Genomic DNA, 16,799 nt, shown 5'->3' with positions numbered 1-16,799 from the left:
GAGGTCAAACATGGATCGGTATCAGCCGTATAATAGAGACCGAAGAAGCAGTTGGTCCGGGCGGAACCCTATTAGAAATGAAAGGAGAAATGACTGAGGTCAAAGCAACCGGGGACTCATGAGCAAAAACAGCTTCGACAGGCCCGTCGGGCCTAAAGAAGCGCCAAGATTATCATAATACAACTTCAACGTCGATGTCGCTGCTATCGTATCTGCCATCGGACGCATTAAAGATACCAAATAGCCTCGACCTTTACAGTCTGATCCAACCCAAAGGGATCCTTACCTAATGTGAAAATATCACGGCACTCATGGCCACAGAACAGAAGACTGCTGACAATTAAGAGAGGAGGTGGTCTGGCTGTTCAACAACGGACATCTCCGAGAGTTATTGAGTGATCGGGCCAAGAACCACTTCAGGAATAGGTATTCTAATAAGCAGGCCGAACAGGAGGAACCTGAGCACATCATTAACGTGATCATTAGTGGGGTTGACATTCCCTATGGGCCAATGCTGGAGCGCACCAAAGTATGCATCACAAGAGGAAAACGTACTCGGGATTACGTACCGAAAGAAACCTTGTCTTTCAACGACGAAGATGCTGAGGGGGTCGTACAGCCCCATAATGATGCACTGGTAATATAGGTACTCATAAATAAATCTCGAGTTAAGTGTGTGTTAATTGATCTTGGTAGCTCAGCCAACATCATCAGATCGAGGGTCGTGGAACAACTAGGCCTATAAGATCAGATTGTACCTACGGTCCGAGTCCTGAACGGGTTCAACATGGCATGTGAGACCACTAAAGGGGAGATAAAATTAGCGGTGAACGTCACCGGAACCATTCAGGAAGCCAAATTCTATGTAATCAGAGGAGATATGAGATACATCTCTTTGTTCGGAAGGCCATGGATTCACAACATGAAAGCAATACCAACAACACTGCACTAGGTGGTGAAATTCTCAACACCCGGAGGAATCTAAACAGTTTATATGGAATAACCTACCGCTAAGGAAATATTCTTGGTCGATGGGGTGATCCCGGCATCCACACTCTCGACAACAAAGGGTCTAAATCCGACGGCCAAAGACGAGGCCAAATAGCAATTACCAATACCAGCCTGGACATAATCGGAGAAACAAGGGGTGGACGAGGGGAACGACTATGAAGTTCCCAGATCTTTCATAGCCCCCGATGATTCAGACGCTTCCAGATCAACGGTCGAGGAACTGGAGCAAGTCGTATTAATCGAACACTTGCCCGATCAAAAGGTATACCTCGGCATGGGGTTAAGCCACGAGCTCAGGAAAAAACTCATTCAATTTCTTATAGCTAATGAAGATTGTTTCGCTTGTTCCAACCTTGACATGACAGGGATCCGCCGAAAATAACCATTCACAAACTAATCCTAGAGCCTATGTTTTAGCCGGTCAAGCAGAAGAGGAGACCCCAGTCCGATGTCAAACATGCTTTCATCAAGAATGAGGTATCTAAACACCTTAAAATAGGGTCCATTCGGGAGGTTAAATACCCGGATTGGTTAGCAAACGTAGTGGTAGTCCCTAAAAAAGAGAATAAATCAAGAATGTACATAGACTATAAATACTTGAATAAGGCATGTCCCAAGGACTCCTTCTCTTTGCCCAACATCGATCGCATGATCAAAGCAACAGCCGACCACTAGATCCTCACTTATCTCGGCGCCTATTCCGGGTACAACCAAATACGGATGAACCCGGGCGATCAAGAAAAAACCTCATTCCTCACTAAGTACGGCACTTACTGCTATAACGTGATGCCATTCGGACTAAAAAATGTCGGTGCCACCTACCAACCCCTAGTAAACCGGATATTTGAGGAACAAATAGGAAAATCAATGGAGGTTTACATTGACGATATATTGGTTAAGTCATTGCGAGCAGAGGACCATTTGAAACATTTGCAGAAAACCTTCAGCATATTTAAGAAATACAATATGAAGCTAAATCCCGAGAAGTGTGCATTTGGAGTCGGATCCGGTAAATTCCTCAGATTCACGGTATCCAACCGGGAAATCGAGATCAACCCCGATAAGCCATCGAAGATATCACTATTGTGGACAATGTGAAGGTCGTATAAAGATTAACCGGACGCATAGTCACCCTAGGTCGATTCATCTCGAGGTTTTCCGATAAGAGCCACCGGTTCTTCTCACTGTTGAAAAATAAAAATAACTTGTCGTGGACCCCGGAGTGCCACCGGGCCTTGGAGGAGCTCAAGTGATATCTATAGAGCCTACCGCTGCTTGACACGCTGAAGACAGATGAACAGCTATACCTGTAACTAGTAGTATCAGAGATAGCAGTAAGTGGAGTCCTAGTCCAGGAAGAGAAAGGTACGCAATTTCTAATTTACTATATTAGCAGGACTTTAGGCGAGGCCGAAACTAGATACCCTCACCTAGAAAAATTGGTGCTCGCTTTGATAAGCTCCTATAGGAAGTTGAAACTATATTTTCAATGTCACCCCATATGTGTTATGACTACTTACCCATTGAGAAATGTAATGCATAAACCCAAGATTTTGGGACGGTTGGCTAAATGGGTCGTTGAGATCAGCAGTTACGATATTGAATATCTGCCCCGGACTGCCATTAAATTTCAAATTTTGATAGATTTTGTGGCCGGATTTATGCCGGCCCTAATACCCGAGGTAGAAAGAGAGTTATTTATGAACTTGGGAACTTCTTCGAGGATTTGGACCCTCTTTACGGACGGCACCACAAATGCAAAAGGGTCCGGACTTGGATCGTATTGAAGCCACTAACAACGAGGCCAAATATGAGACCATGATTCCAGGTCTCGAACTATCCAAAAGGTTGGGGTGGAGGTGATCGAAGTTAAGTGTGACTCCCTCCTTGTGGTGAACCAAGTTAATGGGACATTCGAGGTTAGAGAAGAACGAATTCAAAGACACCTAGATAAGTTGCAGGTAACATTACACTGGTTCAAGGAGTGGACTCTACAACATGTACCTCGAGATAAAAATAGTGAGGATGATGCCCTTGCTAACTTGGGGTCGTCGGTCGAAGATGATGAGTTCAACTCAGGGGCAGTCGTACTGTATGGCCCTATTAAAATTTTCTAATGATTTAAGATTTTAACGTGCGCCAACGGTATTTGGGAATAACGTATTCGAGTATTAAATGAGACCCATGGGATAGAACCACATCATTTTGAAATGAAAATATATGTTTAAGGTGTGTTAGAATATACTAAGGAGTTCTATGAATGGAAAGGATTTGTGTGGAACAAGTTGGATACATTAAGTGGAAAAGATGTCTCAATTAGCACATTATCCGACTTCAAATGACTAGAACTCCCATAATATAAAGCCTTAGGTGGTGATATACCTATCAGATTAAATCCCTCTAAGTGTAGTTTCCAACGCATTAAACCGTTTGTCATTTGGATACGTATACAGAAAGTTATGGCCAATTTGACAGACCTATACCATATACGCGCCCAGAATGTGCGGCCACGCTTATAGGGGATTTCTGCCTCGTGTGCGAGGCCAATGCGTGATCAGTTGCCCAGGTACGCGGCCGCGCATGTAGGAGCCCTAAAAATACCCCCAAGGCCGGGGAAAGAGAGTGGCTAAGTCATTTCTTCACGACTAGGGCTTTCTCTCCACCACTCATCCAACCAAGGCTTTCAATACACACATAAGGTGAGTTTTTAAGTGTGTTTTTATAATGATTTCCCTTCTCAATCACTAGTTAAAACATGGTTTTGATTTGATTCCATATGATTTCTTCGAAATCTCAAAAACACCCCAAAAGTTGTCTTTCAAGATTTGGAATACAAGAGGTATGTCCACTATCTCTAACTAATTCATGGTGATTATTTATGTATGAAATATGTATTATGACTTATGGGATGGTGATTAGAAGCCACAAGTTCCTAACCTAGGTTGTGTTGGTGCTCTAAAGATTGTAAAATGGTTTAAATGATGAGATTGATTGTTTGGGAGTGAATTGTTGGGCATGCATGTGCAAATGAAAGTAGTGGGTGGCCTGGAGGCAACTATGAAGTGAATCATTGGTGTGAAAGGTGGTTGTTAGATGAAAAAATTCCGTTGAAGGAGGTTGTAGAAAGATATGCACATTAGATGTTTGATAAAAACTATAAATGACTTAAGGTATAGAAATCTTGCTAATATTGGTGAAATTGTGTTGCATTGTTGTAGATTGAAGTTGTTTAATGTGGTGGAACGTCATAGTATTATTAAGGGGAAAATTCCAGGTATATTGGCTACACTCCTCTCTTAAAATTGAATCCCACAGTATTGATGTAATTTATGTAAGTTCTGAGTAGTTCATTATAAAATTGGCTATTCCGAATAAGCTTGTGTTGAAAGATATATGTTCAATATGTATCCCAAATGCTTTTATCAAGCTATGTTATCATTTGAGAATGTGTTCAAAGTATGGGTTGTGCATTAAATATGTTTCGACTTCAAGTCAAGTTCAAACAAAGGTTATTATGCCAAATTTTGTGAAAAACCTCTATGTGCCTAAGACTCTTAATTGCTCACATGTGTACTAAAACCTTGATTTGAAACGCCTTGTTATTGATGATGATGTTTGAAAGTAAAAAAGGTGAGCATGAAATACCAAATATGGCCGACGTGCCAAGAATGATTTTATAATTATGGCCACTAGTGCCAATGAAATGAAAAGATATGAAAGAAGTATGAAATGAGATGATTGGTAGAAAAGGATGATGTCGATCTACACATCATTGTGGTGAGACGGCCTAGCCAACCTGATCGTGATCGAATTCCATGTCGCACACATGGTGGTGATTGTGCTGGAAATTGTAATTGAAATTATGATTTTTTTTTATGTCTCGGATGAGACGGCCTAGCCGATCGGGTCGTGATCGGACTCCGTGCTAAAGGTATGGTGGTATTGTGAATTGTGGAATATTGGTACTAAAGATCTCAAAACTTAAGATATGGAAATTTATTTGAATATTGTCTTGGTCCTAACTTGAGGTTTGATGTTGTTTGAGGCTTCCACTAATATTATGATTGGTCTTGGTTGTATTATTAATCATTCTATTGAGAGTGTGTTTTATCATTCATAGTAGTACTATTCCATATGTACTAACGTCCCTTTTTCCGGGGGCGCTGCATCTTCAATGGATGCAGGTGGTTCCACAGCAGGATACATTGACCAGTGATAGTGGTACACTCTTCCCAGCTGACTTGGTGAGCCCCCACTTCATTTCGGGGTCATGTATCTTTTGCTCCTTGTGTATTGTGTTTGAGGTATAATCGGGGCCTTATTATCGGCACTATCATAGTACTCTTTCGTATCTAATAGAGGCTCCGTACACATAGCGTAGGTTGTATATTAGTGCTGGGAAAGTCAAATAAGTTATGTTGTATTTGAATTACTTGTTCCTCTTTAGACCGTGAAAATGTGCGTAATTTGAGACTTTAAAATGAAGTAACTAATGGTATTGAATTTGTGTTGTATACATGATCTCCTTATCATTTAATTAACAAAAATATATATTATTTTTATTCATAAGTGAGTTTGGGTAGAAAGTATCTAACAGCCTTGCTTGATCGGGTTCACTCGGTTGAGCGCCAGTTGCGCTCCTCGAGTTCGGGACATGACATGTACAACTCATGAGATCGGTAGTGGAAGAAGGCCACGCCGAGATAAACTCAACGAGCCTAACTTGGGACTGGAGAAACAAATACATAGAATATCTTATGACCGTAAAATGCCCTCGGATCCAAAACAATTAAGGGCCCTACGTATGAAGGTAGCCTGATTTAGCTTGTCCGAAGATGAAACCCTATTCAGAAGAACATTCGATGGCCCGCTCGCGATATGCCTACGACCGGGAGATACCGAGTACCTTCTGAGGGAAATTCACGAAGGTACCTGCGAAAATTATTCAGGCGTCGAATCATTGGTTCGAAAGGTAATCAGAGTCGTCTACCACTGGATCGACATGGAAAAGGATGTGAAGGAGTTTGTACCAAAATGAGACGAATGTCAAAGACATGCTCCGGTGATTCATTGAGCCAGGGAGCTGCTGCATTCGGTCTTGTCACTCTGGTCGTTCATGAAATGGGGGATGGACATCGTTGCCCCCCTACCATTGGCACCCGGTAAGGCTCAATTTATATTATTTATGACTGACTATTTTTCAAAGTGGGTGGAAGCCCAAGTATATGAGAAGGTAAGGGAGAAGGAACTCATCGGTTTCATTTGGGACCACATCATATGTTGGTTCGAACTGCCGGCCGAGATCGTGTTCGACAATGGGAAACAGTTTATCGGCAGCAAAGTAAGCAAGTTTCTCGAAAACCATAAGATCAAACGGATCCTATCAATACCCTACCACCCTAGTGGGAACGGACAAGTGGAATCCACCAACAAAACCATACTCCAAAACCGCAAAAAGAGGTTGACCGATGCCAAAGGAAAATGGAAGGAAATCTTGCCCGAAGTCCTATGAGCATACCGTACAACCTCGAAGTCTAGTATCGGGGCCACCCCATTCTCGCTGGTTTACGGCGCCGAAGCTCTAATACCGATCGAGGTCGAAGAAATGAGTCTCAAGTTCCGAAATGCAACAAAAGAATAAAATGAGGAAGTCATGAATACGAGTCTGGATCTGATAGATGAAAGGCGCAAAGCCGCCCTTGTTCGGTTGGTCGCTCAAAAACAGCAGATCGAGAGGTATTACAATCGAAGAGCCAACCTTTAACATTTAAATGTCGGGGACTTAGTGTTAAGGAAGGTCATACTAAGCACCCAGAACCCGAACGAAGGGAAGTTGGGGCCGAACTGGGAAGGTCCTTATCAAATTATTGAGATCACTAGAAAGGGATCGTACAAACTCCGAACAATGCATGGTGGGTAACTACCGAACAAATGGAACATAACTCACTTGAAGCGATATTACTACTAATATACGACCCCATTCATTCCTTTTACTTATTTTCATTTTGGACTAACACTTGCAGGCGACCATTGAAGAACGACACAATTTTTAGTCCTGAAAGCACGCGGTGCACTCTTTTTTCCTTGAACCGGCTTTGTCCCAAATGGATTTTCCAACAAGGTTTTTAACAAGGCGATAGTAAATCGTGCTAATTTAGAATTGAAGGTAGGGTACGAACCAGTGTTAAAGATCACGACAACAGTATTCAAGGCTCCTCTATGATCGGCCTCGAACACTGGGGGCATCACCCTCGGATAATGACTTCAACAAGGAAAGAACTTTGTGATCAAATGGTCTCGGCTCGATCGATAGGATTTACTGTAAAGGCCAAACGGTCAAATAATCCATGTCCACATAGACTGCTCGAGCCCTGGCACAAAGCTTGTATGCATGTGTAACTATATATATTATGCACAGAAATAAAAAGAAGTTTTTACCTTGCAGATGAATATCGTGTCCCTTAAAATTTTTGTTTTCTTTATTTTCTCTTAAGGAATTTCCTACATTCGATTCCCTAAAGATATCGAGCCCAATGGCTGCCTTTATTCAGGTTCAAAGGATCACGCTCACTCGGGGACTGCCGTCCAAACACAAACTCAGACGGTCCGGGCTATCAGAGCCCGGAGGCACAAGACCTATTAGGCAGTGCCAGAACCTTAAAGGCTACGGCCACCCCCATTCGGGGACTGTTATTTTGGGCGATCCCCGATTACTCGGGATAACAAGCCTAATGGGAAAAACCCAAACTAAAAATGCTATGGTCATATTAAAATGGCTCGGAGACGTCCGAGACCCGTAACAAAAAACAAGGCCTTCAAAATTTCTAAACCGGTACAAAAGGCTAACCTCAAAAAAATTATCATCTAAAAGGTTCTAAATATTTAGGGAAAGCTTCTGGTCATACCGAGCGCCCACGAATCGTAAACAAAATACTATAGAAAGAAAGGCATGTTCGAACCTCCGAACAAGACCAAATTATTACATGCTAAGGCATTTCAATCTTTCCAAACATAAAGAATAAAACGAAGGGAAACAAACTTAGTGTCACCACCCAAAATCCTAACCTGTCGTGATGGCACCTATCGTGGTACTAGGCAAGCTGACAATCTCGATAAACCATAATTTCCTTTATGTTTGAAAACATAATGTACAAATTTAATATAAAAACCCCACATATACTGATATAAAATACACTCCCAAAACCCGGTGTCACTGAGTACATGAGCATCTAAATGATAACATAGTCTGACTGATAAAAAAACTATCTAGAAAATATAGAATAGTACAATCAACTGAAAGAAAAGAGAGACAAGTTCTGTAAAACACCAGCAGCTACCTCTGAATCTTCAGAAAATCAACTGCGCGAAGAAAATCAACAGCCAATGTGTCCGGGAACACCTGGATCTCCACACAAAGTGCAGGGTATAGTATGAGTACAACCAACTTAGTAAGTAACAATACTAAATAAAGAACTGAGAGTAGTGACGAGCTTCACACCTATGTCCAGCTACAATAATTTCCAATATAAGAAAGTAGGCATGCTTTCAAGTTTAACAATTAAGGCCCAAACAGAAATTTCATATCAAGTTCAATTGAAACAGAAGATAATATCTCTCAGAAATTTCCAAAATAGTGATTTATGACATCCGGAGTGTAACAATAATGAAATCAATGTATCCTCTCAGATTAATAGCCACTCAGTCCTCCCATTTACTCCAACCTCACAAGCACTCTTTCCTCACAATCATTCATTCCTCTCAATCACTCAACACTCGGCACTCGCACTCAGTATGTACCTACGCTCACCGGGGGTGTGTACAGACTCCGGAGAGGCTCCTTCAGCCCAAGCGCTATAACAATCCAATCATGGCATAAATCAATGAAACATGATGCGGCGTGCAGCCCGATCCTATAATGTCCTCACAGTCAGGCCCTCGGCCTCACTCAGTCATCAACCTCTCCAGTTTCTCTGGCTCTCAGAAATCATGATAAGCAGCCCAAACAGCAATGATATGATGCATCAATTATGAACAATAGAGATTGAGATGTAATGTGAAGTAAAACTACGACTGAGTACAAAATAGAAATTTAGAAGATAGTTCAACAAGTACACAACCTATGTAGGTCCCTACTGTGTCAACACATGGTTTAAACATGATTTATAGTTCGATTTCTCTAATACGTGAATAATGTATGGATATCAACATATTATTCAACTACACAGTTCCATGGAATTGATCAAGTTACAATTCCTATGATGCACGCCCACACACCCATCACCTAGCATACTCGTCACCTCAAACCCAATCATATAACACATAATTCGGGGTTTTATACCCTCAGGACTAAATTTGGAACTGTTACTTACATCAACCCGTGAAATTCTTTATTTCTCTATGCCCTTGCCTCACGAATCGGCCTCCGAACGCCTCGAATCTAGTTACAATTAATTCAATTTAGTCAATACAAATTATAGGAATTAATTCCATATAAAAATATAAATTTTCCAACAAAATTCGAAATTGACTAAAATATCGCCTGTGGGGCTCACGTCTTGGAACCCAACAAAAGTTATAAAATATAAATGCTCATTCAACCACGAGTCCAATCATACCAATTTTATCAAAATCCGACATCGACTCGACCTTCAAATCTTAAATTCTTATTTTGAAATCCCTATGCCCAAATCCTTTAATTTTGCCTCAAAAACATGTAACCTAGTCGAAATACTCAATAATATGTAACATCCCGGAAAATTTTGAAGTACTTAAGTGTAAAGCCCGATAAAAATTTGTAAAATTAAATAATGTTTCGTGGTGCCGAATTGGGCTTACATGTTTGAGGATTTTGGGTTGCACAATGCACCGAAAAGTAAAGGAAAATATTTGGCAATGAAATGCATTTCTGCAGTCAATTATGCGAACGCAGAATCACTCTGCAGACCGCATAATGGCCGCAGAGTGAGGCAGTGAATTGTGCCAGTGGGAAGCAATTATGCGATCGACTATGCGATCGCATAACGGTTATAGGGTGCACTATGCGATCGCAGAACAGTTATGCAGACCGCATAGTGACCGCAGACACATGCAAATTTTTGGTCGTTTTGGACACCAATTATGTGACCGATATGCGGTACGCATAACCATTATGTGGTCGCATATGCAACCGCAGAACCTGTTCCGGAGCTTCATTTTTGGGTTTTTAAAACCCGACCCTACTTCGTTAAATACACATTTTGGGTCATGTTTTTAGCTATAATCTAATATTTTAGAGTGAGAGGGAGTGAGAAGGTGTTCCTAAATAATTGATTCTTCAGTTATTGCTCAAGTTTTGGAAGATGAAGAAGGGAAACTCACTAGGTCTTCATCCTAACCCTCAATTTCGAATTTTGTGTAGAATTGGGTAATAGCAAGATAATTGTTGGGCATGAGAGTTGTTTTTACATGCATATGATATCAAGGGGTGTAGGAAGATTGTTGAACTAAGCATGGTAAAGATTAGGTTGTGGGATGATGGGACTCTCCATAAAAGGACCTTGAAAACTTTATGCACGCCTAGTATTTGATAAAATGCTCAAATGAGCTAGAACTATGATCATCTTCCTAATTTTGATTCAATTTGTTATATTTCTACAATAGACTGAAGTTGCTAAGAATTCTGGAACATTTAGAGTATAAAAAAGCTCAAGTGAGATATGTTGGCTAAATTCTTCTCTTAGAATTGAATCCCACGATATTCATACAAATTATGTAAGTCCCGAGTGGTTCATTATAAAATTGGCTATTCCGAGAAAGATTGGGTTGAAAGATATATGTTCAACAAATATTCCAAATGCTTTATTTATGCTATGTTATCAATTGAATATGTGTTAAAAATATGGGTTGTGCATTAGAAATATTCGACTTTAAGTCAAATTCAAACGAAGGCTATTATGCTAAATTTTGTGGAATATCTCTATGTTCCTTGGACTCTAAATTACTCACATGTGTATTACACAACTTGATTTGAATTGTATTTGTTGTTGATGATGATGATGATAATTAAAATTTAAAAGGTGAACATGAAATACTAAATATGGCCAACGTGCCAAGAATGATCTTATAATTATGGCTATTAGTGCCAATAAAATGAAAATATGTGAAAGTAATATGAATGCAATGATTGATATAAAAAGGTTGATGTATCGAATAAGACAACCTAGCCGGTCGGTTCGTGATCGAATACCATGCCGCACACATGGTGGTGATTGTGCTGGAAATTCTAATTGAAATTGTGATTGTGGTCAATGTCCTTAATGGATAGCCTAGTCGATCGGGTCGTGATCGGACTCCGTATTAAAAACTGTGGTATTGATATTGAAAGTAATTATGGTTGATGTATCTAATGAGATAGCCTAGCCGATCGGGTCGTGATTGGACTCCATGATGAGAGGATGGTGGTACTGGTTTTGTGAATAATGGTATTGTGAATAATGGTATTGTGGACAATGGTATATCGATACTAAAAATCTCCCAATGTGAGATATGGAAATTAATTTGAACACCGTCTTGATCCTAAATTGAGGTTTGATGTTGATTAAGGCTTTCATTGATATTATGATAATCTTGATGGTATTATTTGTCATTCTATTGAGAGGGTGTTTAGTTATACATACTAGTGCTATTCGACAGTACTAACGTCCCTTTTGCCGGCGGCGCTGCATCTTTAAATAGATGCAGGTGGTTCCACATCATGAGATATTGATCAGTGATAGCAGCACACCTTCTTCGCAGCTGACTTGGTGAGCCCCACTTCATCTCGGGGTCATGAATCTTTTGTACTTTGTGTATTCTGTTCGAGGTATAGACGGGGCCTTGTTACCGGCATTATCATTGTACTCTTCTTTATCTATAGAAGCTCTGTAGACATAGTGTGGATTGTGTATTGGTGCTGGGAAAGATAAAATATGTTATGTTGTGGTTGTATTATTTGTCCATTTGAGACTTTAAAAATGATAAAACTATTGGAAATTAATTGGTATTGTAGACATGAACACATTTATGTCTAATTAATGAAAATCTCCATTCATGGATGAGTTGGGGTAGAATGAAATCTAACAGGCTTGCTCGGTCGGGTTCACTTGGTTGAGCATCGGTTGTGCTCCTCGGTTTTGGGGCGTGACATGATAATCCAATATTATTGATGAACAATGATCACAAGTGACTTACCTTAAGATTTCCCACGATTTCTCGCTCACAAGTCGCCACAACCTGTGTTGGAAATGTTAGAAATGAAGCCAAAATCACGAACCCTTGTTTCTAGCATTCTGTCCAGGCTTTCCGCACCTGCGACCACATATCCGCACCTATGGAACCGATTATGCGGAAGCCACTTAATTTACCCAGGCCCACATCTGCGCTCCTTGTCCCGCACCTGCGGCGCCACTTCTGCGGCCTTCCATCCGCTTATGCGAAAACAGGCCTCTTCCTCAACTCTGCATCTACGGAGCGTCGCTTGCACCTGTGGGCTCGCAGATGCGGTCAACGCCTCGCACCTGTGCCCTGCCCAGGCCAACCTAGATATGATTCTGCATAAAACAATCCGCATATACGGCATCTTACCTGCGGCCAATCCCTCGCAGGTGCGATCACACCAGAAGACAAAAATTTCTACATTTTTTCTAAGTCTGAATTTGATCTGTTAACCATACGAAACTCACCTAAGACCCCTGGGACCTCAACCAAATACACCAACAAATCCTAAAACATCATATGAACTTCGTCAAATCCTCAAATCACATCAAACAACACTAAAACCATGAATCACACCCCAATTTATGCTTAATGAAACTAAGAATTTTCAACTTCTACATTCGATGCCGAAACCTATCAAATCAAATCCGATTGACCTCAAATTTTGGTCACAAGTCATAAATGACATAACAGATCTATTCCAATTTTCAAAAATGGATTCTGAACCCGATATCAAAATGTCAACTTCCCGGTCAAACTTCCAAACTTAAATTTTCATTTTAGCCAATTCAAGCCTAATTTAACTACGGACTTCCAAATAATTTTCCGGACACACCCCTAAGTCCAAAATCACCATACGGAGCTATTGAAAATATCAAAACTCTATTCCGAGTTCATTTATATATAACTCAACATCCGATCAACTATTTTAACTTAAGCTTTAAACCTTGGAACTAAGTGTTCCAATTCATTCCAATTGTAAATTCACATAACAATTGTAAAGCACAAATTGAGCAGTAAATGGGGGAACGGGTTGTAACACTCAAAATGACAGGTTGGGTCGTTACATTCTCCCCCTCTTAAACAAACGTTCATCCTCGAACGAGTTTAGAATCAAGCCTTGAGCCTCAAATAGGTGTGGACATTTGCTCCGCATCTCCCGTTCAATCTCCCAAGTAGCTTCTCCCACTGGTTGGCCTCTCCATGCACTTTCACTGAAGCTATCTTCTTGGATCTCAACTTTCAAACCTGCCGGTCTAAAATGGACACCGGCTCCACATCATAAGTCTAATTACCATCCAATTGCATTGTGCTGAAATTCAAACCATGAGACGGATCCCCGACATACTTCCGGAGCATAGATACATGAAACACTGGATGAACACTCGATGGACTAGGCGGTAATGCAAGTTCATAAGCCACCTCTCCAATCTTCTTAAGCACCTCAAACGGCCCAATATACCGAGGGCTCAACTTTCCCTTCTTCCCGAACCTCAACACGCCTTTCATGGGTGAAATATTGAGCAGAACCTTCTCCCCAACCATGTAAGCAACATCATGGGCGTTCCTGTTGGTATAACTCATCTGTCTAGATTGCGCCGTGCGAAGCCGCTCCTGAATCACTTTAACCTTCTCCAAAGCATCCTGAGCCAAATCAGTACCCAATAGCCTAGTCTTACCCAGCTCAAACTAACCCACCGGAGATCGACATCGTCTCCCACATAAAGCCTCATACGAATCCATCTGAATGCTCGATTGGTAGCTGTTATTGTAACCAAACTCCACAAGTGGCAGAAACTGATCCTAAGAACCCCCAAAATCAATGACACAAGCGCATAGCATATCCTCCAATATCTAAATAGTGCGCTCATAATGTCCGTCCGCCTGAGGGTTAAATGATGTGCTCAGCTGAACCTGTGTACCTAATTTTCGGTGTACTGCCCTCCAAAACTGTTATGTAACCTGGGTACCCCGATCTGAAATGATGGACACTAGCACACCGTGGAGGCGAACAATCTCGCGAATATAAATCTCAGCCACCCGCTCCGAAGAATAAGTATTACCAACTGGAATATAATGCCCGGACTTGGTCAATCGATCTATAATAACCCAAACAGCATCAAACTTCCTCAAAGTCCGTGGGAGCCCAACTACAAATTCCATGGTAATATGCTCCCACTTCCACTCTGAAATTTAAAGTCTCTGAAGAAATCTGCCCGGTCTCTGATACTCGTACTTCACCTGTTGACAATTTAAACACCGAGCTAAAAATCCAACTATATCTTTCTTCATTTTTCTCCACCAATAGTGTTGCCTCAAGTCTTGGTACATCTTAGTGGCACCAAGATGAATGGAACACCGCGAACTCTGGGCTCCTTCAAGAATCAATTCATGCAGTCCATCTACATTTGACACACAAATATGACCCTGCATCCTTAATACCCATCATCCCAATAGTGACATCTCTAGCATCACCATGTTGAACTGTGTCCATAAGGACAAGCAAATAGGGATCATCATACGAGCGCTCTCTGATGCGATCATATAAAGAAGACTGAGAAACCACACAAGTTAGAACCCGGCTGGGCTAAAAAATATCTAATCTTACGAACTGGTTGTCCAAGCCGGAACATCAACTGCTAGAGGCCTTTCAACAACAGGAATGAATGCAAGGCTGCCCATACTCACCGCCTTTCTACTCAAGGTATCGGCCACCACATTAGCCTTCCTGAGATGATACAGAATAGTGATATCATAGTCCTTTAGCAGTTCCAACCATCTCCGTTGCCTCAAATTTAGATCCTTTTATTTGAATAAGTGTTGAAGACTCCGATGATCTGTAAATACCTCACAAGGCACACCATAGAGATAGTGCCTCCAAATCTTCAATGCATGGACAATAGCTTCCAATTCTAAATCATGAACAGGGTAGTTCTTGTCATGTGGCTTCAATTGACGCGAAGCAGAAGTAATCACTCTACCTTCATGCATTAAGACACCCAATACCAATCCGAGAAGCATCACAATACATTGTATAAGAGCCTGAAGCGGAAGACAAAACTAGAACTGTAGTTGTGGTCAAAGCAATCTTGAGCTCCTGAAAGCTCTCTTCACACTCATCCGACTACCTGAATGGAGCAACCTTCTTTGTCAATTTAGTAAAAGGCGATGTAATAGACGAGAAGCCCTCCACAAAGAGGTGATAATAACTGGCCAAGCCGAGGAAACTTCGAATCTCAGTAGTTGAAAATGGCCTGGGCCAACTTTCAACTGCCTCTATCTTCTTCGGGTCCACCTTAATTCCTTCATTGGACACTATGTGTCCCAAGAATGCCACTGAACTAAGCCAGAACTCACACTTAGAGAATTTGGCATAAAGTCTCTCCTCCCTCAACCTATGTAGTTCAATGCTCAAGTGTTGTTGTGCATGTTCCTCCTAGCTTTGTGAATACACTAGAATATCATCAATAAACACTACGACAAATGAATCAAGATATGACTGGAATAAAATATTTATCAAGTGCATAAATGTTGTTGGGGCGTTGGTCAGCCCAAAAGACATCACGAGGAACTCACTATCGGTACTGAATTAATAGTAGGAGTATCTGCATCAACATCTCTCACAAAGGCCAAATATGACAAACACCTCTTCCCAACCATAAGTTGCACCTTCAAATAAGAAATTACCCTACTGGGAACAAAATATAGGGAACCTCTCCTTTCGACCTTCGGCAATCCCGGCATTGCCAACATCACGGTTTTTACGTGACAGTCTAGAGTAGAATGACATGGAGACAACCAATCCATATCCAAGATTACATCAAAATCAACCATGCTAAAAAATAAGAGATTAACTCTAGACTCCAATCCCCCAATAGTTACCACACACGGTCCACAATAATAATATCGCCCAGCGGCGTAGATACGTGAACATGCAAAACTTAGGACTCACAGGGCATATCCAGATAATGATCAAAATACGATAATACATATGAATAAGTGGAACCAGGGTTAAATAATATAGAAGCTTCCCTGTGGAACACTGAGACAATACATGTGATCACTGTATCTGAAGCAACAGTATCTGGCCAGGCAGGAAAAGCATAGAATCGGGCCTGACTACCACCTGATCGGTCCCCCCCTCTTGTGCGACCCCTAGTTGACTGACCCCCACCCCGAGCTGGCTGAGCGGGTGGCAAAGTAATTGGTGCTGAAGTCGTAGTCTGATTCCTCTGTTGCACTGGACCTCCCGGGCGATGAGGACACTGCCTCCACATATGCCCAAACTCCCCGCACTCAAAGAAACTCCCCAGTACTGGTGGTGGTGAGGACTGAATCAGACCCTGAGAACTAGAGTAACCGCAAGAAGCACCCGGTGCAAATGAACCCTGAACTGAAGGAGCACGGGACAAACTCTAGGCTGGAACAGCATTGAGAGTTGACTGACCCTGATGAGAACTGTATGAACCATGGCTGGATAATGCACCACGGTGAACTGGACAACTCGTCTGAGCGTGTCTGTAAGGACGACCCCAGCCGTGGTAGAACTGACCCCT

This window comes from Nicotiana tabacum, chromosome 13 (genome assembly GCF_000715075.1).
Source record: "Nicotiana tabacum cultivar K326 chromosome 13, ASM71507v2, whole genome shotgun sequence".
Taxonomy (NCBI): domain Eukaryota; kingdom Viridiplantae; phylum Streptophyta; class Magnoliopsida; order Solanales; family Solanaceae; genus Nicotiana; species Nicotiana tabacum.
The sequence above is the reverse complement of the archived record's forward strand: the minus strand, read 5'-3'. Positions refer to the sequence as shown.